The 25,845-nt window shown below is 49.8% G+C and overlaps 1 pseudogene; it reads right to left on the bottom strand.

The window, feature by feature from the left end:
- Window positions 1-6,147: 6,147 nt before the first annotated feature.
- On the bottom strand, window positions 6,148-24,856 carry LOC136135440 (ester hydrolase C11orf54 homolog; annotated as a pseudogene).
- Between the last annotated feature and the right edge of the window lie 989 nt (window positions 24,857-25,845).

The raw sequence follows: 25,845 nt of genomic DNA, 5'->3' as shown, positions 1-25,845 counted from the left end.
AAGGTGAGCAAACGTGGCTGAGGAATCAGGAATTATGAGTGTGGAGAGAGAGAGGGATGAGAATAGACAGACAGGACAGAGGCGGAGAGAGAGGAGGTGGGAACGGAAACCAGCGTAGGCTAGTGTTCAACCCGAGAAAGGAGGGGTCGGAGGAAAATTTTCCACTTTCTTCCCCTGAAACCTCCCTCACCAGACAGGCTTCTTCACTGCTAAGAAGATGTGTTTTGTGGTTTTTTTGTGTTTTTTTTCTTTCATCAGCAAACTGTCAAAATTACAGATGCTTGGTATGAAGGGGAAGTCAGAATCTTCCAACCCTTTGGAGTTTTTGGATAAAATTTCCTGCCTCTGTATCTCTGTCACATCATTAAGGAGAAGTTTATTTTCTTTGGGGCAACAACGTCGACTCTGATTAACTTTCAACAAGACAGACTCGGCAGTGAGTCGCCAGGATGGGAAATTAGGGAATGTCTTTTCGGGTCTTTTTGGGGGTTCTACAAGTCTGTAATCACTTTCCTCTTTCCTAAAGGGAAAGCAGTTTTGATGGGTGTGAAGGTGATTTTGTTTTTATATAGACGTAAAACTCACTCATGAATCAGAAGGTAATGGGGGGAAATGGGCTTGTTAAACTTGGTACTGAACTGTAACATGCCCACTGAACTACGAGCTCATCATAGATGCCTGGGTATCAACTCATCTCATGCTCACTGCAGCCCTACGAGGTCCTCTGGGCTCTGCCCATTTCACAGATGAGCATCTGACACTCAGCAGTATTAGCCGTGTCCGGGATCACATGGCTTCATGGCCTGGAGCCAAGGTCCAGACCCTGGCAGGCAGAGTCCAGAGCTCACTCCCTTCCTCACTGACCACTACCTGCTCTAATCAGTGTTGACCACAAAGGGGGCATTATGGGTCCTACAGCTGATGGCCCCAAGAATCTGACCCTGCGATTCCTGATGGGTGCCCTAGCACCCAGGAGGTGCACAGGACGTGATATTGAACGAATGGATCCTCACCACATACACGTATACTGGACAGATGTCCTGGGAAACCACAGAGAGGGCTTTTCCGGAGATGAGACTCATCCTTGACAAATCGCCCCGTTTGCCTGCACCCCGAAGCAGACCCTGAGACAAGGCATGGATGCGGGTAGTTAATGAGGGTCGTGACACCAGGAAGCAGGGGTCAGAGAAGAGGGATGATAAAGCTGCAGCTACTCCTTCCGAGGAATTGTGAACGGCACCTCGGAATTGCCCTGCTGAGACCAGGCACCCGGGGTCTTCACCCACTGACTCAGACTCATGGCTGAGGGCGGCCAGGGGCCTTTCCCGGCCACCCCTGCAGATGGGCTGGACGAGCTCTGGGGTGCAAGAAAGAGCCAGCAGGCAACTAGGCTGAGAACGGGGGGCAGAGGATGGGGACGTGGGCTGGCCGAGCTGCAGGAGAACTTAGAACGGCTGAGGGAACCCAGCAGACCAGCAGCTTTGGCTACAGGAGTCAAGAGAGGAGAGTAAAGACAAGTGACATCTTTGAGGGCTTACTATTTGCCAGTATCTTAGTCTGTGTGAGCTGCTATAACAGAATACCACAGACTGGATGTCTTACAGACAATAGAAATTTCTCACAGGTCTGGAAACTGGAAGTCCAAGATCGGGGTGCTGGCAGATTTGGTGTCTGATGAGGGTTTCCTAGTTCATAGATGGCTGTCTTCTCACTCAGTTCTCTCATGATGGAAGAGCTGAGGGAGCTCTCTGGGGTCTCTTTTATAAGGACACTAACCCCATTCATGAGGGCTCCACCCTCATGATCCAATCACCTCCCGAATGTCCCATCTCTGAATGCTGTCACACTGGGGGTTAGGAGTCTAACATACGGATTTTGCTATAGACAAACATTTAGTCTATACTACCCCCTAGTAAGCACTAGCCTTATCTCTACTCTACAAGTGAGGAAACTGAGACACAGAAAGGTTCTAATCTCACCCAAGGTCACTCAGCCAGCAGACAGCACACAAGGATGAGGCTGGGCAGTCTGGACTCAGAGCTTGTGCTGGTAACCAGGGCTGGGACTCAGGTGATCAAACAAGGCACTCAGGTTTAAAATTTAGGGAGATGTCACTCTCAGGATTGGTCCTGTGCAAAGTTGGTGCCTGAGAGTCAGGCCTCCTTAAATTTTGCACCCTGAGTGTCTCACTTGCCTCACCCTGGTCTAGGCCCTGCTCATGGCTCTGTGCACTCCACCCCCTGGAATGAGCTTCCCTGCAGTCCTGCACCCAACCCATCACACATCGCTCACGACCTGCACTGGGGGACGTGCTGGCTGGGTTCTGCGGCCGACCTAGGGTCACATGCCCCCAACGTGCAGAAGGGGTAATTGAGACAATTATGCAGATTGTTTACACAAGAAATAATTTGTCCCTTTGATCTGAATTTTTCAAGAGGTTTCAAGTAACTGACCATAAAATACATTACAACTTGATTTTAAAATGTATTTGAGGACTTCTAGTTTCCGCTCCAACATGTAGAACTTAGAACTCATCATTCTCATCCTCACAATAAGAAAAAAGCAGAACAAACTGAAAATCAACATCTCTTCTTAGATCCTTCAAGGAATTGAGGTCCCAGGGCAGACTGCCTCTCCAGAAACTTGGGAGAGACAGGCAGATACAGAGTGCTAACTTACAGGGACCAGAAGCTGCTAAAGCCAGTAGTGGGCAGGAACTCCTTAACAGCAATTGACTAATTGCTGGAGGTTGAGTGTGGGCTAGCATGAGCTGAAAAACTCCAGGGTGTCCCGTTTCAAGACGGGTCCCACACTTTCATGAGTTTTCCCTTCGGAAGTCCCACTTGTGCTTCCAACAGGGAGAGGGGGAAACAACCCTTCTGAAATATGCCCCAAACCTTCTATTCTCCTTAGCAAAGGCCTGCACTCAAGGGAAAATACTTTACCAGAGCCTGATCACCTAGGGCAAGGGCAACTAGATAGCTGGAGCCCTCTCTGGCCTTCCATCTCACTCTAAGGGAGAAGAAGAAACTCTTTTGAAGGTCACAGCCCAGAAGCTCTGGCCCACAGAGAAGATTTGATGATAAGATTACAGAATAACTCCTTTCCTCATTACTTTACTATGACATCACTATACTAGCTCCAGTATAATAACAGGAGGTTACAAGTGAGAGCCATGAGACACAGACTCAATTTAAGAAAGAATTTCTAGGGAAAACCAAAGACAACAAGACGATGAAAACATGGACATGAGAGGAACTTGAAGCCTTTGTTGTTACCTATGTTTACAACAAACATGAAACACAGCCCAGCTCTGAGCCCCAGATTGTCATAGTGCCTCACACTAAGTCCTGTTTGCCTCAGCTCCTGTTGCTCAATACAACATGTCCAGATTTCAAGAAAAAGTTACAAGGCATACTACAAGGCAAGAAAAAACACAGTCTGAGAAGACAAAGCAGGCATTAGAACCAGACGAAGTAATGGCAGAGATTTCAGAATTATCAGGCCAGGAACTTAAAATAACTATGATTAATATGCTAAGTGCTCTAATGGAAAAAGTGGACAATATGCAAGAACAGTAAAGCAAAAAGGTGGAAACTCTAAGAAAGAATCAAAAGGAAATATTGGAAGTCAAAAACACTACAAAAGAAAGTAAGAATGCCTCTGACGAGCTCATGAGTAGACTTGACATGGCTGAAGAAAGAATCAGTGAGCTTGAAGATGTGTCAACAGGAACTTTCCCAATCGAAAAGCAAAGAGAAAAAAAGAGAGAGAGAGCACAGAAGAGAATATAGACTATCCAAGAAATGTGGGACAATTACAAAAGGCATAACGTAAGCATAATGGGAATAACAGAAGGAGAAGAAAAAAGAAAAGAACAGAAGAAATATATGAATAATAACATGGCTGAGATTTTCCAAAATTAATGATAGATACCAGGAAGCACAGAGAACACCAAGCAGGTTAAATACCAAAATATCTACACCTAAGCATATCAAACTGAAGAAAACCAAAGACAAAGAGAAGATCTTGAAAGAAGCCAGGGCGGTGGGTGTGGGTGGGAACCCACCTTACCTACAGAGGGACAAGGATGAGAATTACATCGGACATCTCTTCAGAAACCATTCAAGCAAGAAGAGATTTGAGTCAAATATTTAAAGTGTTGAAAGAAAAAGCCTGCCAACCTAGAATTCTGTATCCAGTTAAATTATCCTTCAAATTTGAAGGGAAAATAAACTGAGGTCATTTGTCACCAGTAGACCTGCCTTGCAAGAAATATTTTTAAAAGTTCTTCAGAGAGAAGGAAAATTCAGATCTACATAAAGAAAGAGCATTAGAAACGGAATAAATGAAGGTAAACTTGAATCTTGTATTTTCTTACTTGTAATTGATTAATAGATAATAGATAATCTTACTTGTAATTGATTAATAGATAACTTCAAAATTATAATAGCAAAATGCATTGGGTTATTATAGCTTGTGAATAGGCAAAATTAACGACAACAATACTATAGGAAACAGAAGGAGGAATGGATTGAGAAGACTCTGTTATAAGGTATCTTCACTACCCACGAGGTGAGATAGTGTTAGTTGATAGTGGACTTGGATCAGCTATAAATGTATATTGCAAACTCTAAGGCAACCATTAAAAAAATATTTTTAAAGAAGCATAACTGATACACTAGAGAAGAGAGAAAAATGAGGTCATAGAGAATATGCTCAATTAAAACCAGAGAAGGCAGAAAAAGAGAAGACAAAAATTAACAAGTACAATGAATAGAAACAACTACACTAGATATTAATCCAACTATACCAATAATCACTTTAAACATCAAGGTCTAAATACACCAATTAAAAGACATGGACTTACAGAGAGGATAAGAAAACGAGACCTGACTATATGTTGTCCACAAGAAACCTGCTTTAAATGTAATGACACAGATGCATTAAAAATAAAAGGGTGGAAAAAGATAGACCATTCTTTTTAATGAAAAGAAAGCAGGAGTGGATATTTAAATTCAGACAGAGCAGACTTCAGAGCAACGAAAGTCAGAACGATAAGGAAGGAAGGAGGGAGAGAGGGATGGGGGAAAGAAGAAAAGAGGTGTTTGGGGTTTTTTTTTAACATCTTTATTGGAGTATAATTGCCTTACAATGGTGTGTTAGTTTGTGCTTTATAACAAAGTGAATCAGCTATACATATACATTTATCCCCATATCTCCTCCTCCTTGAGTCTCCTTCCCACCCTCCCTATCCCAGCCCTCTAGGTGGACACAAAGCACGGAACTGATGTCCCTGTGCTATGCAGCTGCTTTCCACTAGCTATCTATTTTATATCTGGTGGCGTATATATATATGTCCATGCCACTCTCACTTCGTCCCAGCTTACCCTTTCCCCATCCCCATGTCCTCAAGGCCATTATCTACGTTTGCGTCTTTATTCCTGTCCTGCCCTTAAGTTCTTCAGAACCATTTTTTTTTAGATTCCATATAAATGTGTTAGCATATGGTATTTGTTTTTCTATTTCTGACTTCACTCTGTATGACAGTCTCTGAGTCCATCTACCTCACTACAAATAACTCAATTTTGTTTCTTTTTATGGCTGAGTAATATTCCATTGTATATATGTGCCACATCTTCTTTATCCATTCATCTGTTGATGGACACTTAGGTTGTTTCCATGTCCTGGCTATTGTCAATGATAGTCATTTCCACAATGTTGATTGTTCCAATCCAAGAACATGGTATATCTCTCTGTTTGTATCATCTTTAATTTCTTTCATCAGTGTCTTATAGTTTTCTGCATATAGGTCTTTTGTCTCCTTAGGTAGGTTTATTAATAATCACTTGATTCTTAATCGTGTTTATATTTAATTATAAACATAAGACTTATTTTTAGAATAAAAAGAATGAAAAAATCTCCATCATGTGTCTTTGTTCCCAATAATACCTTTCAGATAGATCTGTGAAGTAATACAGAGCACAGTGTCTACATACCTTTCATTTCAAAGGCCAAAAATAACAGTGCTTAAGTAGTGAGATCATTTCTATTAGGCTTTATGTTAGTATCAATTAATGAGTTAATCAGTCAAACGAGTATCTGTTGATTTAATCTCACCCAAATGAATGGGTCTCTGTTGGTTTATCAATGTGATGGAGCATCAGAGTTCAATGGGCAGGAAGAAAATTCTGCCCACATAATGTGAGTCTTCACTTTTCCTTCTGAATCACGAAAGTACCTCCCATTCCTACAGGCTTATCTCCATAATGTGTTTCAAGAGTCTGTCTCATACAAGTCACGAAGTTAAGTTTTCCAGTTCTTCTTTTGGCTTTCACCTCAATGACCTTTTAGTTCCTTGGAAAAATGCCCTCGCTTACTAAATATTATTCTTTTTTATTTTAATTTTTGTTTGCATTGGGTCTTCATTGCTGCATGTGGGCTTCCTCTAGTCGCAGCGAGCGGGGGCTACTCTTTGCTGCAGTGCGCGGGCTTCTCATTGCAGTGGCTTCTCTCATTGTGGAGCACAGGCTCTAGGCGCGTGGGCCTCAGTAGTTGTGGCACATGGGTTTAGTTGCTCCACGGCATGTGGGATCTTCTCAGACCAGGGCTCAAACCCATGTCCCACTGCCTTGGCAGGCGGATTCTTAACCACTGAGCCACCAGGGAAGCCCAAAGTATTATTCTTAACCTTAGTTTTCAATGAGACTCTCACTCTGCCTGTAGTATTTTCTGAATCTTTTATAACTGGGTTACTTAAAGAGGTTTGGGACTTGGGTAGCTTTGGATTTTCTTAAGAAAACTACAGTGGTCGCAGTAAGCATTCAGATTTTTAGCTATCTGAGAACTTTTGGAGAATACTGCATTTTTAGAACAAAATCACCTTTCCAGGTTGGCCTTCACTGGCAAAAAGATTAGCCAGTAATGCAAACCCCAAATCATGGTATTTCTCACTGTATTTCTCCAGTAGGCACCCTCCATCTGCAGAGTTAACACGAGCAAAGTAACTTCCATTCACAGGAGGTTTGTGTTCACTTTCCGTTTGAGCAACTGGCGTAAACTCAGAATTGAATCCAAGAGTCGGAAACGGGCCTGCTCCTCCTCCAAGAACAAAAGCTCCAGGAAGCTGGATTTCTTCTGCGATTTTATTTAGATCATAATTTTTTTTTATTTATAAGAGGCAATAAGTAAGGCACACCTCCTACTTCTGCAATTCTAGTTTTCCCACAGATACCTCTTACGGGAAAGGTAAATGGCTCCTAAGTCAAATTAGGGCAATCAACTACAGAGACCTGGACATCAGCAAAGGTATCCGTTAGCCCCTTCTGCAGAACTCCAAACTCCGGAACTCCACACTCCAGAGGCCCTCCTTTCGACGTGCTGCCTCTCCCCTTCTGCCGAAAAGAGGTATTTTTAAAAAAGAGTCCAGGGTTTCCCTGGTGGCGCAGTGGTTAAGAATCTGCCTGTCAATGCAGGGGACACGGGTTCAAGCCCTGGTCCGGGAAGATCCCACACGCCGCGGAGCACCTAAGCCCGTGCGCTACAACTACCGAGCCTGCGCTCTAGAGCCCGTGGGCCATAACTACTGAGCCCACGTGCCACAACTAATGAAACCTGCACGTCTAGAGCCTGTGCTCCACAACGAAAGAAGCCACTGCAATGAGAAGCTCGCACATCACAACGAAAAGTAGCTCCAGCTCACTGCAACTAGAGACAGCCCGTGTACAGCAATGAAGACCCAATGCAGTCAAAAATAAATAAATAAATGTATTAAAAAAAAAAAGAGCCCAACCAAGAAGAAAATAAGTCTCCAGAAATAGAAGAGAATTTCTCTCAGTTGCTTCACCCTCTAGAAAAACTTAATAAACATTATGCATTCAGTAAAACAAATGCTGGAAGACAAAATGATTTTCAAATCCTATTTAAGATATAAACTGACCAAAGGGAACAGACTTTTTAAAAAAATTTTTACATAACTAAGAAATAAAATTTTAAATGACAGAGAACACAACAGATACAGCTGGAAATCAAATATTAACAGAGAGAAAAGGCGTGAGATGAAATGAATACACATGAAAAGGGCAGAGAGATCAAAGCTGAGGGAAGCTAACAGAGGTGGAGGCCTGTTGCAGGAGATGCAATATAGGCTTTTGGGGGTGTCCCTGGATTACAAAGCCCAACAGTGGTAATGTATTCAAAGACATGAAGCAGGAAACTTTCCCTGAAATGAAGAAAAACCTCTGAAACTTTATACTTAAAAAACATATGTTCCAAGAAACTTTTCTTTAAAATGCCCAACACCGAGATATACTGTAATTGAACAACTGAATTCCAAAGACAGAGAAAGACTTCTTCAAACATTGAAGCAGGAAAACAGATCAGGGAAAAGGAGGGAAATATTTGAGCTGATCTGACTTTTCCACAGAAACACGTTGCACCAGAAAACAACTTCCACAAAGTCCAGACGGGCCGTGGATGTGACCTGGAAACGTTACACGTAGGCAAGATGTTCAAATCAACACAGTGGGTAGATGCTCCACACACAAGAAGACACACATCCCTGGAGAAAACTCCTTGGGAGAGTTTTGGAAAGAGAACTGGAGTCAATTTTTTGACAGTGAGATCCAACCAGCGAGAGAGTAATCAAAAAAGAATTCAGACCAAATATACAACTACCCTACGACCCAGCAATTCCATTCCTAGAAACACCCTAACAGAAAAGAGGGCAAATGTCCAGACAAAGACCTGCACATGAATGTTGGAAGCAGCTTTATTCATTGTAGCCCAAATCTGGAAAGGACCCAAACGTGCATCCACAGGAGAATGGACAAACTGTGACACATCCACACAGTAAACACTACCCAGCAGTGATGCATGAACTACTGGTCCACAAGACACTGATGGATCTCCCAGTGGAAGAAACCAGATGTACATTTTACAAGAGTCAGTTTTCCCAACTCAACTCACTTTACGTGACGATCAAGAACAGGCAACACAGGGCTTCCCTGGTGGCACAGCGGTTGAGAGTCTGCCTGCCGATGCAGGGGACGTGGGTTCGTGCCCCGGTCTGGGAAGATCCCACATGCCGCGGAGCAGCTGGGCCCGTGAGCCATGGCCGCTGAGCCTGTGCATCCGGAGCCTGTGCTCCGCAACAGGAGAGGCCACAACAGTGAGAGGCCCGCGTACCGCAAAAAAAAAAGAACAGGCAACACAGATCCACAGTGATAGAAGTCAGGACAGAGGTTACCTTTGGGGGCTTAAACAGAAGAGGTGCTGGAAATGGTCTGAGTGACCTGGGTGGTGATGACACAGGTGTGTGCACGTGTGAAAATTCCTCAGGGTGCACTTTGTGTGTGTTCACAGGGAGAAGAAAGGAGGGAGGGGAGGAGGGAGGAAGACCACCCGCCAGGTCACAGTCACACAGCAGAAAAGAGCGGCCCACCGAAAGTGCCATCAGGGTAACGGCTGATTCCAAACTCGGGGAAACTTCAACCACTGGGGACGAGGAAACCCGAGGCTAATCCAACAGCAGCCGTCAGTTATTTCGTAGTGAGGAGAGTGGAGCACAGATACTCTGCAGCTCCAGGAGGCGATCTGGAGGGAGAATCAGGTAGCGTAGATGCTTGGCTGCAGGGAAGCCCGCAAGCCAGGGGCAACGCAGAAGGCATCACCCCCAGGTTCCTACAAGCAATGTCAAGCCCCACATCTCTGACGAGGGGAGCGTGACATTGTTCTGAAATGAAGGCGCTCCGACAGCAAGGACCCACGTGCCCGGCGTGTTCAGTTCCCTTTGCTGCTCTAACAAGTTGCCACAACCTGAGTGGCTTCGAACAGCACGGATTTATTCTCGTACAGTTCAGGAGGTCAGAATTCTGAAATGGTTCTTACTGGACCAAAATTCAGGTGTATCAGGGCTGTCTTCCTTCCCCGAGGCTCTAGGGGAGAATCTGCTTCTTTGCCTTTTCCAGTTTCTAGAGGCTGATGCATTCCTTGGCTTGTGGCCCCTCCCTCTATCTTCAAAGGCAGCAAAGTCATCACTCCAACCTCTGCTTCTGGCCTCACATTCTCTCTCTCATCCTCCTGCCTCCCTCTTATAAGGACCTCTATGAATACATGGGGCCCATTCAGACAATCCAGGTTAATTTTCCCATCTTAAGATTCTTCATCACGTCCACAAAGTCCCTTTTGCTACATAAGGTGACATATTCATAGGCTCCAGAGATTAGGACTTGGGCTTCTTTGGGGGCCATTATTCTGCCCACCGCACCCAGAGACTGAGCTTCATTTATGCAACATCTCAGAGCCTCGATCTCAGACTTCTGATTGGTCCAGGGTGGGTCACACGCCCATCCCTCATCCAATACCCAGGAAGAGAGGAGGGAAATTCTGGTGGGCATCTCTGAACCATAGCAACCAAGTGGATCCGTGCTCAGCTAACTCCAGAGGGGACCTGAGAGAGACGACAGGACCCACCCGAGCCACATCCCCAGGTCCCTCACCAGAAGCTGAGCTGGCCTCACATCATGGGTCCTCCTTAGCCAACCAGGCAGGACAGCAGAGCCGGCCGCCCACGCCTCCAGCCCTGTCCACACCTGCTTCCCTGCCCTCATTTTTGCTGATCCTGGGCCAGCAGACGAGTGAGGCTGCCAGCTCTTGGCACAGTGCTGGTGTCCCCCGAGGCCGGCGAGGTGTGACGGTGACTTGTTATGAGGCTAGCATGGGGAAGACTGGACTTTCTCACCCCTGGTGTCTGGAGACAGCTGCTCTAAATTCCCCTGAGCTCCCAGCCCAGAGGGAAGGAGAGCAAAGCCAGAAACGTAAAAGAGAAGCAGATTCCCGGTGCTGAGAGCCAAGGGCCAGGGCCCCGGCTGCTTGGAGGGTAGCTCCCCGCTGCTAGGGGTAAAACCCAAGCCCCTCCCACGCTGACGAGGCCGGGCGTGGTCTGGCTCATGGTCCCCACTTCTCCAGGCTCATCCTAGCCTTCTTCCTGCTTCAGTCTCCCCCTGCACCTTCCAGCCTACCTACTTTTGCCTACCTGGACCTGCTGCCTGGAACACTGTCCCTGCCCCATCCTTCCCCTGGCCAAATCCCACTCATCTTTCCAGTGTCGGGATACATGTTCCCTCCTCCTGGAATAAGGTCTGTCTGAATCTCGCAGACTGTGATATGCCCCCTCTCCACAACCCCTGGGACACATGCACCTGTGTCTTCACTTGTCTGTCTCCCTGTGTTGGGTCACAAGCTTCGTGTCCCTTCTCAGATTCTCCCAGGTGCCCCTTCCTTCCCTCTTGGATGACACCACCCCACACCTCCACTTCCATACGTGGATGAGATACCACACAGAGGGGACCCTGGCTTTTCTAGCAGCCCAGAGGGGCTGCATGAGGTGCCTGGGGAGGAAGTGTGTTAGGGGGGATTCCCTGAGCCGGGCAGAACGCCTTCTCCTTTCTCTCTCCCGTGACTCCTTGGAGATGCGGTTCCTCCTTGAAGCCCTTCCAGGGAAGTTCGTGTGCTGGGTGAACACACCTGCCGGGCAGCCCACTCTGTCCCTCCTCAGCACTTTGGGTGTGGCAGCCAGTGCCCTGCGACATCGCCCATCAAATCCTCCCTCACCACCTCACCTCCCTCTCCATCACCTCCACTGCCCTGGGCTTGCTCCTCCCCAGTACATCAGAAGTCACCTAATCCTTGCCTCAGGCTCTGCTTTCTAAAGGATCCCTGCTCTTTGAAGACAGGAACATGTCTTATTCATTATTTTAATCCCAGTGCCTGGCAATGAATATATGAGGAGTGATGTGTTCATTCATTTTTCTGACACTCACTTTGCCAATGAAAAATAAAAGCACAGAGGAGGTGAGTGGAAGCTCTCTTTTAGCATCCTTGGTCAGAAATTGATCTAATGGCTGAACTGGAATCCTTATGCTCTTATCAACAGGTGGGGACTTGAGAACCTCTTTTCACTTCTGTGAAGATGAACCTGGTTGATATAAATTCAGAGAGCTGGAAACACAAGAGGTTTCCTCTCCAGGCCTCGGAGCTTTCCCAACTGTCCAGAGGTGAATTAACCTTGACCTTGGACTTGTGCCGTCTACAAGGCACATGTCTTTCAGCTACATCCTTGCAGGTCCTTAAACCATGACACGTGGATGTATCAGCACAGTGACAGCCTCCCTGTACCCCGGGTTTGAGCTGCTTTTGAACCACGTGCCCCAATAAAATGACGCATAAAGGTGTCTGTTTCACATCCTGCAGCAAAGTGCAAGAAATTTCTCCAGATCACTTCCTGAAGCAAAGTCCCCTCCATTCTGAGAGGAGGCAGCCAGATGTAGCCAGTACACCTTGAGAACTTGGCCCCCTAGAGAAGGGACGACCCTCAGTGCCTCTCCAGCATGGTTGCATATCCAGTCATTCAAACAGAAGGCGAGTGACTTTTGCGCTTCTCTCCGGTAGTAACAGTGTGTTTTGTGATATTGCTTTTGTAAGTTTCCCAAGCATGACTCACAATTCTTCCATTTGCTTGGCTGTTTCCTAATAGTACAACCTAATTAAGCATGATTAGCTTTCAAATTGCGTTAGACAGAGGGCCCCACATATAGAGAACCCCGAATCTAATTAGAGGCCACCATGAGCATCGGAGAAGCCTGCAGACGTGACACCGCTCCACGAAGCATAATTGTCTGCTGGATTTTCTACTTCAATTTTCTTAGTGATGAGAGTTAAAAAAAAAAAAAGTGGGAAAAATACTATGTTTTTCAGCTGCAGTGATAACTTGAACAAATAGCTTTGCATCCTAATGTAACGTATTTCCGGTAGACATTTCAGAAAGGAGGTGATCATAAAGTGTCTTATAAAGAATGGACGTGTCCCTTTGCAGATTTTCCCCTCCGTCCTTCAAAGTGACTTCATAACATTTATTTTATTTCTTTATTTTTCAACTAGCATGCTTGTATTTATTCTTATAAACTTACAAGAGCCATAGAAGCCTAAGCTAAGAGTTCTGGAGAGTACTCTGTGCTCTAAACACCAGACAGCGCCACTCCCATCTGGGCAGTGAGCCCGAGTTCTCCCCTCTGCCCAGGGTGCTGTAACCTGCAGACCCTCCCAGCACCCTTTACTGAGGTGGTTCCGGGCACTTCGGTGCCTTTATTGGTGATATTTTAGCCTGTGGCCCCTGTAGTCCCAGGTAATCAACCATTTCCACCCTTGCCGCACACCGTCTTGTGTTCAGTGTTCAAGGTAATGCCTCTCACACAGGGTCAAGCTCTGGAACATCCTCTAGGGACACGTGTGGCCAAAGACACCAGTGTTGATTTACAGCAAGACATTCCAGAGGACCTTGGCCTGGGGGTCCTGCTGCCACTGACTTTATAACATTCCCATGTTAAAATGAAGCAGCCACGGGACTTCCCTGGTGGCACAGTGGTTAAGAATCTGCCTACCAATGCAGAGGACGCAGGTTCAATCCCCGGTCCGGGAAGATCCCACATGCCACGGAGCAACTAAGCCCATGTGCCACAACTACCGAGCCTGCGCTCTAGAGCCCGCAAGCCACAACTACTGAGCCTGCGTGCCACACTACTGAAGCCCAAGCACCTAGAGCCCGTGCTCCACAGCAAGAGAAGCCACCGCAATGAGAAGCCCGTGCACCGCAACGAAGAGTAGCCCCAGCTCACCGCAACTAGAGAAAGCCTGCACACAGCAACGAAGACCCAACGCAGCCAAAAATAATTAATTAATTAATTATTTTAAAAATGAAGCATCCACAGCATTGGTGCCAAGACCCAGTCAAACTCCTGTTAGCCCCAAGCCTCCCGTGAGCTCATGCTGGAGGATTTCTTTTGACTGTTTCTGAAACAGAGAGGGACTTGGGGCAAAGAGAGGAGGCCCATGAGGTCCCAGCCCTGAGGACACCCCAACTTGGTTGATGAGATCACTGAGAGCCTAAGTGAGAAAACAAAGCAAGACTGGGATCCATCTCCCAATAAAACCCAAACCCAATACATGATTTAATTAGTTTGGGGACTGAAAGTAGAAAAAGTTCAGTGGTTGCTTTTTGGGGAAAAAAAAAATTGGCTGGGGGCAGGGGGATGAGTCAATGCTTTTTCTGCCTGAAGTTTAGTGCAATGAACTTCATTTTCTCATGTTTCTGCTCCATTGGGCTGCCAGGAGCCGTCCACCCTCTCCGGCCAGGGGCTGACCGTGCCCTCCAGTCCTGAGGCTGCTTTGGCCGCCCGGCTCCAGGGAAGAGACGTTTGGGGCTGGCTGGGCTGGGGCAGGCGGTCGGACCCACCCCTCCCTCCCACGTGGGCGCGTGGGCCATCCAGAGGCGTGTTCCCTGGAGAAGGGACAGTTCTGATGTGAGACTGAGCTGGAGGCAAGGCGCAGGGGCTGGGAACGTAGTAATTGTTGGATGGTGGACAGCTGCTTAAGGGCCGGAAGTTGATGGAATCACTTGAATCGGGTCAGCCAGACGCACAGTAGCTGTGCCTGTCCGCCGGGTCTCGCAAAGACCAGCACAGAGTCCACGGCCAGAGCAAGCAGCGAGGCATCACTCCCTGCCTTTTCCCAGAAGCACAGAACTCACACCACTCCGGGAGCCAGAGGCCCGGGGCTTTGGAGGCATTTAGGAACAGAGCCTCAGCCCGGCACTCTTGTTCCCAGATGCCACTGGTGAGACCGGCTGGTGGCTCTCAGGCTGCTGGAGGGGACCAGTGCGGCCAGACTCTGGAGGCCAGTGGATGATGGATGCTGTGCAGGGACGCTAGCTTCGCACATCTCACCTCGGGACCTTGTTACCCGTTCATGATGAGAGTGTTTAAAAAGCTTTATAGCGATTTGACGCCACAGTGACATCCGAGCACGTGACCAGTGCATAGCCAGGCCTGGGCACCAAGGGGTTACCTCCAGGTCTCTGGCAGATTGGAAACTAAATACCCAGCCCTTTGCCACACTTCCTGTGGGGAGCTGTAACTGGCAGCCTCCCCTCTGAACCTGCTCAAGGTCCCCACTGAGAGCACCCAGAAATGGGGGGACACGTGGCACGAGGGAGGGGGTAGGGCCAGCTTTCCATCGATCAGGCTGGTGCTGCCCAGCACCCGCCCCCACTTGGTCTTTAGATGCGCACAGGGACTTGATTCGGAGCCACAGGCTACGGTGGGAATCCGGGTAGGACCCTGTGTCCCTAGGTATCTTCGGGAGGCTGTGCCGCCTAGTGGTTCTCTGTGTGGGCCCTGGAGCCAGGGGGCTTGGGTTCAACTTCTTGGCTCTGTATCCTTGGCAAGTTACTTTGGTTCTCTGTGTCTCAGCTTTACTGATCTGTGAAATGGGCCTCAAGGCGGGGGCACAGCTGGCAGAGAGCATCAACTTGGTGCATGAGGCCCTGTGTCATTTTGTCCTTCCCCAGTGGGGGGGGTCTTCCCTCTCGAGGTCTCCCCACAAAGGCCACCTCCTCAGAGTGGTCTTCCATGACCCCCCTTTCTCCACTGGTCACCTTATCCCCTCCCATCACGTGTCACTCCTGGGTAGCGTATTTTTATTTGTTTCTTTATATGGCCTGTGGCTCTCCCAGTAGAACATGAGCTTCGGGAGAAAAGACTCCATCAGTCCTGCCTGTGGCCGCATCCTGGTGCTGATAGGTTCTGGGACAAAGGAAGTACCAAGAAATATTTGTGAACAAAAGACCAGATCTTTTCACGTGCCCATCCCGGCTTCCCACCCAGCACAGGTTGATCTGGGTCCCGTCACACCTGGGCCAAGCACAGGGGAGCACCCGGGAGATGCCGGATGCAGCTTCCATGGGTTACACACCCCCAGCAAACATGCAAGGAGCCGTCCTCAGGCTGGGTGCCAGGGCTCCTGGGCCTCCCGGGCGCCATCCCCCGTCAAACCAGTTGTGAGTGATCTGTACACGTTGCCAAAACAGAGCCTGCTTTCTTCAGTTCCTTACTGTGGAACGCTGTTTTTCAGACTCTCCGGAAAGCCGGCACCCAGAGAGGTGCTTTCCGCATCCCCAGATCCCCTCTCCCTTGAGAGGGAGAGTCGCAACGCCCCATGTCTGAGCGAGGAAAGGTTGGCAGATATCAGTCCCCGCCCCCCACCAGTTTTGCACAAGCAGTCCCAGAAGCCTCTGGAGGATGTATGGGTTGACACCTCCCAGAGTTTCCAAAACGTTTGGCTGGAAACAGGAAAAGTGGAACCACGTTGTGATACAGAGGAAAGCTGAGACTCTGGGCGAGCAAGCTCCCCTGGACTTTGCATTTTCAGCAAAGAGCCTCCTTCAGCCCACAGGCCCCATCAGCAGCCAGCCTGGTCAGCGATGGCTCCACGGGCCTCCCACTTCTTGGACCCTCAGGCTCTTCTTCTGCTACATGGGGGTGATGAGAGTTCTCACCTCACCAGTTAATACAAGAGCGGCACGAAATGCCGTATGTGTCACGTGATGTACCTGCCATAAACCTAAGTCCCCTTCCCCCCGCACCCTGTATATTTGGGTGGTGGAGTACGTCACTGATAGGTTATTTTCTCTATTTAAGAAGGTCTATCTCTTTGACTTCATTTCTGACCACCCACCCCGTCATTCACTGACTTTATGGATTCTCCAGTAAGACAAGCTCATTCCTACCTCAGGGCCTTTGCACTTGCTGTCTTCTCTGCCTGGAGCTCTTCGATATTTTCATGGCCACCTCCTGATCATTGTTCAGGTTTTATCTCAATGTCACGTCCCTAGAGTGGCCTTCCCTGCCCCTTCACCTCAAGAGTCCCCAACCCCTCCCCCCAGCCCAGCTTCCTGCTCTGTTTTCACGACTTCCTCATGGGTGGTAGCTACAGCAAAGATCTGCTTCTCCCACTAGAAGGTGGATTCTCTCCTTCCAGGAGGACAGAATCCACCTTGAATGGAATCTTTTTTTAAAGCTTCAAGCAAAGCACCAGGCTGTGCTCTCCACAGCCCACCCCAGGAGCACTGCAGTTCTTGGGGGTCATGATGGGGCAGGTGGGGTGCCCTGGTGGAGTGGGTTGCTGCGAACCGTGGGCTGGATAGGACCGCCCACTGCGGGGCAGGATCCCCACCCAGGGAGGGTTTCTAACCACCTTAGCCGAGGCAGGTTTCAGAAGGGACCCTTGGTGGCCATGGTGGAGGCCGTCCACATGCTCTACCCGGTCTGCTGCCCGGGGGCCTGTGGGACCCCTGGGGGAGAGAGAAAACCGGGAGTCAGGAAACAGGAACTCTGAGCACATCTCAGCCACTCACTTGCTGTGTGAGTTTGAGCAAGTCACTTCCCCATTCTGGGTCTCAGTTTCCTCAACAGTAAAATGGACAGAGTAAGACTGATGCCAGCTTTGCCTCCACTTGTGCCTCTTCCCAGCTGTGCTGTCCTGAGGGAGTCACTCCACGCACCTGGGCACATTCCCTAGAATCTCAAATGGGACGAGACTTGTATCCACCTCATAGAATTAAACTAATACTGATACTAATACTGACAGAAGCTTCCTTGCACTTAGTAAGTGCTCAGTAAATATCCAGCTCATGATCAGAGACTGGGAATCTGCTCAGACCACTCCCAGGAGGAGGAGGAAGGACCTCCACCATGAACACGGCAGGGGATGCAGAAAGATTTTTTGTAAATGGTGGCGAGGCTGGAAAAAACAAAAGAGTGGGCCGGGAGGAGGAGTAGAGGGTGTGTTTCCACCTGGGCTGGTCGGTGGGTGGGAGCTGGTGCCCGCTTTGGACACAGCTGGCATTTTTAGCACCAACCTGGGGTCTGGACCTCTTGGCTCCCAGCTGCTCATTAAGTGAAGCCATCTGAGTCCTCGAAGCGGGACAGGTAACCAGCAAAGAAACCAGGATGGCTGGGAGACCCACCCCTGACACATTCCTCCCTTCTCAGAGCTTTGAGGGGGTCAGAGAGTTTGGGGACCAGGAAGAAAGCGTAGTCTGGGAAATATTAACTGCATACCCACAGCTGACCAGACGGGCAGAACCCACAAGTGACTTCCAGGCGAGTCCGGGGCTGGAGAGTGGCTCAGCCAGAAAGCCGCCTTCTAAAGACTCGACCACAAGCAAACGTGAGCCATTATTACGAGTGTGGCAAAGTCAAGGCTGGACAAGCCTAGTTCTTTCCTGAGTCCTGTCGGCAGGAAAACCATCCAGAAAGTATGCACTCAAAGCCCTTTCTTGTGGAACTTCAGAAGGCAAAGGGGTAGAGTGGGGATGAAAAGACCCAGATTTTGGTCTCGGCTGTCTCCTAGCAGCTGTGTCACTGTGGGCAAGTCGCTCCCACTCTCTGTATCAGTGTAAAAAGGGTAAAACTAAGGACTAAGAGGCCCCTAGAGGCTGTGCCATTGTAGGATTATATGATTCAAAGGCTCCTTGGCATCTGACTTTTTTGCTCTCTCTCTGAAAACCTAAAGGGCAGTGGGGGGGGGGGGGGTTGTTTGCACAGAGGAAATCAAAATCAAGTTCTAATCCTTTAGGTTTTCAAAAGCCATGCCTAAATCCTGAGATTGCCAGGAATCTGTCCGTTGTAAGAGACAGAAAGCCCAGCTCAAACCAGCTTGAGCAAAAAGGCATGTTTATTTGTTCCCGGAATGTAAAGATGAGTTGGTTTCAGGAATGGTGGTATCCAGGGGCTCAAATAATGTCACCATCTTGTTTTCCCTCTCATCCCAGTTCTGTAATTCAGAACGACATTTACCTAGTGGGAGCTAATCCACCCCTCCAGGCTAGCACCTATTGTCTTCAGCGGCCCTGGTGGAAAGAGATTTCCTTTCCTGTTTGTTCCAAGGAAACTCCCAGGATTGCTTTGGATTTGCCAGCCTTGTTCGCATGTCCATCCCTGAACCAATCCCTGAGGTCTGGGTTTAAATCCGGTCCCACCATTTACTATATGTGACCTAGGATGAGGAACTTAGCTGCAGTCAGTTTCCCACGGCTGTGATGACAAATTACCACACACTTAGTAGCTGGAAGCAACACAGAATTATTATCCTGGAGTTCTGGACGTCAGAAGTCCAAAATGGGCATCACTGGGCTAAAATCAAGGTGTTGGCAGGGCTGATTCCTTCTGGGGGCTCTAGGGGAGAATCCCTTTCTTTGCTGTTGCTGCCTTCCAGAGCCGGCCCCCCGCCTTCACTGTGGCCCCCTCCCCCACCTTCAAAGCCAACAATGGCCACCGAGTCTTCCTCACATCACATGACCCTGATGCTGCCCACTCGCCTCCCTCTTTGACTTGTGATTACCGCTGGGGCACCTGATAACCCAGGATCGTCTTTCCATCTCAAGGTCAGCTGATCGGCAACTTTAATTCCACCTAATCTTCCTTTTCCACGAAACGCAACACGTTCACAGGCTATGGGGATTCGGCTGTGGACAACTGGGAGGCCACTATTCTGCCCTCCACACTCACCTCACTGCCCTTGTCTGTAAAAGTGGACAGTAGCATTTGTCCCTCAAAGGATCACGCTGAAGCTGAAAAGAGAGCCCTCAGCATAGAGCCTGGCACACAGTAGGTGCTCAACAGGTGGACAGGTCACCCACCAGCCTCAGAATTGGTGGACTCACTCACGAGCATTTCCGAGGAGCTGCATAGTTATGTTGGAAGAAAGGCAGCACGTGGTTTGGGTGACAAACAATGTAGAACAGAATAAGGACTCAAGGGTGCGATGCCCCACATCCCGGGGCTCCCTCTGTGACTGCCATTTGGACAAGGTGGAGAGTGTATGTTTTTCCAGACACCACCCCATGGGAGGGCCCAAGAGAGAAGGAAAAAGGTCAGAGCCACCCAGGAGGGTGGTGGCAGCTCTGTAACAAGGACCCCGGGGGTTACTGACACCTCACCCCCCTCGCCATCCCTCTGTCCACTCGTCCCAGATTAGAAGTGCAGCACCCGACGGCTGGAGCACACGGGGCACTGGGCACACGTGGCTGCTTTATCGACAGTCTGCATCTGAGTGACAACGGGATGCAGAGAGGTTTAGTGAGGGGGGGGTCCCAGCTGCTCTGCCAGCCCCCACTGTCCTGGTGGCCATACGGGGCTCCGCCGTGGTCTGGCAGCACCTGGCCCGGGACACGGTCAATGCTAAGGAGATGTTTGGTGAATGAAGATGTAGCAGGGAGAGAACGGAAGGTGGAGTCCGAGCGTCGGTTCTGCCGCTGCCCGGCTCTGAGCCTCAGTTTCCCCATCTGCAGGTGAGAGGACCCCTCGCTGCTGACCACACAGTGTGCCCTCTTCAAATGGCCGCTGCAGGAGGCACCAAGAGTGGCAAGGACTGTCCTCATCCTCAGCTGTCTCCCAGCCTCGGCCTCCGTGGATCTCCAGTCTGGGTCCCATGGGAACTACTGGGGTTGAAGAGACTGATTCTGCCAATTCATGAGCCCACTTTATAAACGAGGACTTTGAGGCACAGAGAGGGGAAGGAACTGGCTGAAGATCACACAGCTTAGAGGAGGGCGGGTCAGGTGCCCCAGCCCCAGCTTCAGCATCCCAGTGGAGTGACCAGCAGGAGCCTGCTCTGCTTACCTTTCCAGGTGGCAAATAAGAGAGAAATATGGCCAGACAATGGGAAACACCAACCCGACCCCATCCCTTACTCTCTTTCCCTTCCCTGCCCAATGTTTCTGAGAGCTTAATTGCAGGTTTAATGATCCCTCTTACACAGTCACTGTCGTTCTAACAGTGGTGCGAGCCTCTGGTAAAGCCCTCATCCCAATCAACCTTGTTTTTATTGATTTGTAAGCAGCTCAATTGTCTGGGAAAAGACAGCCCACCAGCCGACATCTCTCGGTCCCACTGCATCACGGTGACACGCAGCGGCTGAGGCCACCCACGGGTAGTCGGGGCCTCTGTGATGTATGTCCACAAATGCACAGTAAATGACACCCCGTAATCTGGGGGGACAGGCGGGAACCATGCTGCATTGGCTGGAGTGTTGGAAATAATTCTGCATCTCAACATTTCTCCATGTCTAGACAAGAAGTACTGCCTGCCTGCCTAAAATATTAAAATTTCATATGCTACTCCCAGAGAGGCCCTTTGGTTGTAAACACACAGAGACAATTTGAGTTTTCTTTCTTTTCCTTCAGGTTTCCTCTTTATAGCCAGTTGTGTAGGTTGCAGAGCTGGAGAGGCACCGTGAATTTCAGGATCCGGGTACTCCCCACCTTCTCGTTCGCGTCCTGGTTTCACGTCTGGTACAAGTCCTACATCTGTCACTCGGCAGTTGTTTGCGCCCTCAGTTTCCTCATCTGAGAAATGGTGGTGATAATTCTGATCTCACTGGGTAATTGTTGGGCTGGATGAAACATTAAACAAGATAACCTCTGTGCTGGGTTGAAATGTCCTCCTGAAGTCCACATCCACCTGGAACCTCAGGATGTGATCTTGTTTGGAACTAGAGTCCCTTCAGGTGTATTGAGTTAAATAAGGCATCCTGGAGCAGGGCTGGCCCTCATCCAATATGACAGCTGTCCTCAGAAGGAGAGGCGAGAGAAACAGAGACAGCAGACACTGAGAGAGTCAACTAGTCAGTTCAGGCTGCCATAGCAAAAGACCACAGATGGGGTGGACAGGGGGTGCTTAAACAACAGACATATATTTCTCACAGTTCTGGAGGTCACAAGTCCAAGATCAGGGTGCCAGCATGCAAGTTCTGTGGTGTCTTTTCTTATAACGGCACTAATCCCGTCATGGGGCCCCACCCTCATGACCTCATCTAACCCTAATTACCTCCCAAAGACTCCACCTCCTAATAACATCACATTGGGGGTTAAGACTTCAATATACAATTGGGGTGGGGGACACACTTAATCCATAACAAACAGAGAGGAGAAATACACAGAGAGAATCCATGTGATGACAGAGGCAGAGATTGGAGTGATGTGCCTACAAGCCCGAAATGACAAGATATGTCAGCAAACACCAGGACCCAGGAAGAAGCATGGAAGGATTCTCTCTTCAGAGAAAGCCTGGTCCTGCCAACACCTTGATTTCAGACTTCTATCTTCAGAACTATGGAAGAATAAGAGTCTGTTGTTACGTCACTCTATTTGTGGTTACGTTGTTACAACTGCCCCAGGAAACAAATACAATAATGATTTGTGGAATACTTGGCACACGCAGGCACCCATCCTCACAACCATGCTTTGAAATATAGAGATGACTATTAGCCCATTTTGCAGATGGGGAAACCAAGCTCCCAGGCACTCAAGTGACTTGCCCAACCTCATACTCCGGGAGTTCCTCTACCCCTCCTGCTTGGCCTCACCCACAGTTCAGGAGAGAATCCTGGGCAGGAATGGGAAGATGCTGCCTGCCCTCAATCCCTCCTGCCCTGCCACAGCTGCGGTGCCTGTGTCTGTGTTCCCCAGGCCAGAGCTCATCTTACTCCTGGAATGCAGTTCAGTACTTCTGGGAAACGATGTTTCACAGAAGCCTAACACCTAAGTCCAAGGGGCATCCTGCTGGATTCCTCAACAGATATTAATGGAGCACCTACTTTGTGCCAGCCTCTGTTCTAAGCCCCGCAAGCCGTCAGTGAGCCGGACAAACCAGGGCCTGCCCTCTGGAGCTCTGTGTTGCGATGGGGCACCCTGAGGAGTCTGGACTGGGGGCAGAGGAGGGGCTTCCTGTCGGTGGTGACCGCTGCACTGAGAACTGGGGAGGTTGGGCAGCTGAAGCAGGGCTGGGAGGTGGCAGTGATGGAGAACTCTTGTCTGAGGAAGCAGCAGCACGTGCAAGGGCCTGTGGGTGGGAGATGGAGGGCCCACATGAGGAGCTGAGAGGTCCAGTGCACCCGTATCCTGGGCGTGAAGAGATCAGGAGGTAGGAGAAAAGAGCAGAGAGGCAGGACCCCAGCAGATGGGGCTGGGTGCCGGGGCTGTCCTGAAGGCTGTGATGAGCCACAGAAGGGCTCATAGAAGGAGCATATGTGCAGTTTGGAAAGCTTGCTCCCCCAGGGAGGCACTCTTCCTTCCAGCCTCCATCTTTCTACATAGGCAGGGCTGGGGGCTCCCTGGGTCCTCCCTCCACAGGTGGGGCCCGGGACCTCCTCAGAGGCTCCCAGCCCTGAATGGGGAAGCCTGGGGTTTGCACCTGCAGGGGCGTCTAAGGTCACAGTGAGGGGTGGTACCAGACAGGAGGGGACAGACAAGGGCAGACACCTGAGCAGGTATCCACAGAAGGCCCAAGGCACGCGGCCGCCAGTCCACCTGCAGAGGAGCCAGCTGGTCAGGGCAGCCCCGCAAGCCGGGAAGGGGAGCCGGGTGGGCCCCATAACCCAATATGACCAGTCCGTCCATGAAGACACGGACACGCAGGGAGAGGGGCACGGGATGACGGAAGCAGAGACTGGACCGGCGCAGCTACAAGCCAAGGAACACCAAGGATGGCTGGCAGCCACCAGAAGCCAGGAAGAGGCAAGGAAGGAGACCCTACAGCTGCCGGAGGGAGCACGGCCCTGCCCACACGCCTTGGTTTGGGACTTCTGGCCTTTAGAACCCTGAGAGAACACAGTTCTGTTGTTTGAAGCCAAGTTTGTGGCACTTTGTCACAGAGGCCCGGAGGAAACCGGTACATATTTTCCAGATAACGACTCTGGGCCTCCGTAGAGGATGTGAACAATGTCAGGTCACACGCTGGGACCAGTAGGACCCAGCCTTCCAACTTGGGTTGACTCCCACCCCTGCTAAGGCCATGTCTGTTCAATTAAATGTTCGTGGAGCTCAAACAAGACCTGTGTCCTCAGGAGGGGTTCCCAGACTGCCCCGGCCCACGGTGGCCTCACCTCTCATGAGCGTAAAGCCCACCTGGGGGCAGCACCCCATGGATGAACTCACCCTGCTCTGTGGCCCTGCTTCGCCTTGAACTGCCCCACTGCTCCCCTCCACACACACACTCACACACACACACCCATCCCAACAAGCATATGCACACATCCGTGCAAGGCACACACACACGGCCAAGAAGAGTGCAGGGAGCTCAGTGATGATGTGGGTCGATGTCCTTTGAATTCCCACTTCCCAGCTCTGCTGCCGCTGTATGGCGATACACGTCAGCCAAGTCCCGGCAGACACGGTACAACACCTGCAGCCTCCTGCAAACGCACGAGGGCAAGACAGAGTCCAGTTCTGAGACACCAGGATGGAAAAGATCCGGAACATCAGCAAAATGGAGACGCTGAGGCTCAGGAAGGGGGAGGGCTCGCTTGGCCAGCAGGTCTGAGCCTGGGCAGAGAGGGGGACCCAGCCCCTGTGACCCCCTTGGCAGGCTGCCTGATCTCAAGGACATGGCAAGTTACCAAGCGCTCGCTCTGCTCCTTACCAGCTGGGCCATCGGCCAACAGGTGGGTGCTGGGCACCTCTCCTGGGGCCAGCCCTGGGCCAGGCTCGGGGGCTGCCTGATGGGCAGGATGGAGCTGGCTGCTGTTCCCAGGGATGCACAGCCTAGCAGAGCAGAATGACACTAAATAAACACAGGGTTGCATCTCACACACACAGCAGACTTATGGGGGGAGTTGTGTATAAGCATTCAGCTTCCCCAGGAATAAACGTGGAGGGAAGTGCCCATCAGGAGGGGCCGAACCCTCCAGCATGCGGCCCACAGATCTGAGCCGAAGGCTGAGCTGCCATCTCCTCAGTTACTCTGCTCAGAGCTGAGCACCACCCAGGTGAAGGATGACACTACAGCTTAAAGATGTCATTTTCCACACAACGTGGTCCCAAGGCCAGGGCTCCATCCGGCGCCCAAGCTCTGCATGGAAAGCATCGCCTTGTCCGCCTTACGCTATCAATCTTGGCGAATCCAGGCTCGGGCTGAGCCTTCTCCGTGGCCCGCAGTGGGCACTCCTGGTTGCCATACGGCATCCATTCCCCTGTTCCACTGCCCTCTCAGGGCCTTGAAGTTCCTGTGTGCACAGGATTGCCAGACAAAATACAGCATATCCAGTTAAATTCGAATTTCAGATAAACAGTGAATAACATTAATAAGTTTAGATATATATCCATATCTATGTATACTTGTAATATAGAAATGTAAATATAAATTATAATCCATTACATGTACGGCTTAATATATATATATTTGTTAATTTATATGTTGGACATTCTAAAAATCTTGTACTCAAAATTCTTCATTGTTTATCAGGAATTCAAGTTTACCTGCCCCCTGCTGAGCATGGCCCATGTTCTGTTCGGGGACAAGCCCTGGCCAGGTTAGCCAAGCAGCCCTGGGTCCCGGTCCAGCCACAGGCCCTGCTTCCAAGATGGGCCCCTGGCCCCAGACGGAAGTGAACTGCTTGGGCTCTTGCGGAAGCAAACTTTCTCTTTCCTACTATTTTAAACCTGGAAGAAAACAGCGACAAGAGACACTGACTGTCACCTTTGGCCAAATGCTGGCTGGTCTGAGGATGATGTCAACACAGCAGACACAGAGGGACAGGTGGGGGACTCTGGCCCAGCCGTATTGCTGGAGCTGCTAAAGCCACAGCAGCTTCTGACTTTCTAGGTTTAGCAGGTCCCCAAACCTTCCCTTCATTATTAAAGTCAGTTGGAGTTGAGTTTTCTGGGGCAGCCAACCCACGCTGCCTGTCTTGTGCGTGGGCTTGTCCATTGAGCCCTAGTCTCCCTAATGAAGGTGAGTCCCCAGAATTAACATCACTCAGTACCCGGGCACCCGCGGGCTTTTCCAGCAACAAAGCATCCACTCCAGGGGCCTCCTGGATCTCACTCTTCTTGTTTGGGCTCGCCGACCTTGGCAATGCGTATGGCCTGTTGGACCCAGGAGCCCTGCCAAGCTTTGGTCTCCACCGTCTCTGCACTGATTTATCTTCTCTAGGAATTCCTCACCTGACTGC

The sequence above is a fragment of the Phocoena phocoena genome, chromosome 15 (assembly GCF_963924675.1).
Source record: "Phocoena phocoena chromosome 15, mPhoPho1.1, whole genome shotgun sequence".
Lineage (NCBI taxonomy): Eukaryota > Metazoa > Chordata > Mammalia > Artiodactyla > Phocoenidae > Phocoena > Phocoena phocoena.
Note: the sequence above shows the minus strand (reverse complement) of the source record. Positions and strands in the feature narration are given on the sequence as shown.